The sequence below is a fragment of the Hevea brasiliensis genome, chromosome 14, assembly GCF_030052815.1.
Source record: "Hevea brasiliensis isolate MT/VB/25A 57/8 chromosome 14, ASM3005281v1, whole genome shotgun sequence".
NCBI classification, from domain to species: domain Eukaryota; kingdom Viridiplantae; phylum Streptophyta; class Magnoliopsida; order Malpighiales; family Euphorbiaceae; genus Hevea; species Hevea brasiliensis.
In genome coordinates, this window is record NC_079506.1 from 81120615 (window position 1) to 81122480 (window position 1866).

The window sequence follows — 1866 nt, forward strand, 5'->3', positions numbered from 1 at the left end:
GAACCGAATCAAACTGTCACGACCCAACCTATGGGCCGGACCGGCACTAGGACCTGGGCCAGCCTAAAGCCCCCGAGGCCCGTAGTAAGCCTTAACTATTCATTAACCCAACTCTAAGGCCCATTTGGGCCCAATTTCAAGAAAACAAACGGACAGAGTCCGGCCATAAAATGGACTTTCCAACGGGGAGTTTTTGACTCACCCGACCTGTAAACAAAATAAATACTCAATTGGGGAGCTCAGCTCACCCTCCACATACTCATCAACATAAAATAAATGGGAGCTCAGCTCCCTCATCCAATCCATCAACATGCATAACATATTTAAGTTTACAGGTCCAACATGAATATAATATTACAGACCAAATTCAAATAATTACTGCTAACACATGCGGAAATTCTAGGAGTAATTAAAATTACACAATATTGATAAACAACCTGCGAAGTATAAAAGCAGGTTAATCCAGAATAAAATATCCTCCTGCGGCCTGTAAAAATTTTTGAACAGGAGTGAGCGTTCAACTCAGAGAGTAAAATATCAATCTTAACTATAATCTCTATAACTATCTGAAACTAATGCAACCTGTAGAGTGAAATGCAACATCAACATCATATTCACATCATAGCATCAAAAAGGTAATTTGGAGCACTCACACACCCTGTAACATCATTCATAGTATATGGGAGCTGATCCCCTATACAGCTCTCTTAAATCCAATCTGGTGCCAGCGAAGAACTCAGCTCGGACTTCCACTTAAATACCAAATCGGGGTCCCAGCGAAGAACTCAAGCCGTGTCTACCCCAAAGGACCGGGTCCCAGCGAAGAACTCAAGCCGTGTCTACCCGTCCTATTCATAGTCCACACCACATCACACGCACGCCAACGCACGCACACTGCTCCAAATTACCGCAACACCATTCATGGCACTTTAACAGTTATGAATGCAACATAAATCGTGCCTAGAGTTTAACTACATAAATATATGCATATAAGTGATGCATGGGCATGCTGAACATATAATAATATCGAAATTATAATTAAAATTAATATTTTACTCACAGACTTGACGACAAATCACTATGGTGGCTGGGCAGAGGAAGAAGGCTGTCCCGGCTCACCTGACAATTACATTACATCTATTTAATAAATTTGACTCAATACAAACAAAGAAAAATATCAAGTACGTTCTAAGTCGTGCCGAAAATCCGGCAGAGTCTCCCCTATACCTAGGACCTACCCAACCTGCAAATGGGCTAAAAACGCACTTCTATATTCACAATCCATATATCAACAGTTCAATCATATCACACAGCCCCTCCTGGGCCCATCAAATCAATCACCCATCACAATACGCAAAATTTCAATTTAGTCCTTATTATTGATCATTTTTGCAAAAACTGCCCAAACAAGCTCTAAAAATTGTAAAACTTTGCCCCGCGGTCCTTAGCAATATTACTAAGCTATTGCAAAAAGAATCGTAATTTTCTAAGCTACCACGAATATTTTATGGATTTTTAATCCAATTTAAGCACTAGAAAATTACGTAAAAACAAGGTTCGGGTTTACCTTTGCCGATTCCGACTTCGGGAACGCGCCGGACGTCGACAATGGGGCTAGCCAAAACCTCGCCCAATTCGAGACTTTTCCAGAACAGTCCATGCAGCCTAATTTTGCGTACCCGATCAATCGCCGAATTTCCGCGAATCGAGGATACCTACACAAGCCCATAACACGGGGTTAGTACATAAAATTTTCAGAATTTTCTAAGCTCTTTTAATGCTCTAAAATACACCGCGAAGTTCCGTGGGACCCACCAAAAACGGTGTCGGAAAAATTCAAAATTTATGTCGTTATAAGCTCTCACG

At 41.2% G+C, this 1866-nt stretch overlaps 1 long non-coding RNA gene across 1 annotated transcript; it reads right to left on the bottom strand.

The window, feature by feature from the left end:
* Positions 1-268: 268 nt before the first annotated feature.
* Positions 269-1495, bottom strand: LOC131173238 (uncharacterized). Its single transcript, XR_009143462.1, has 2 exons — positions 1061-1495; positions 269-487 (listed from the first exon to the last, which is right to left on the bottom strand). It is a non-coding gene; the product is annotated as an uncharacterized LOC131173238 (long non-coding RNA).
* Positions 1496-1866: the final 371 nt, after the last annotated feature.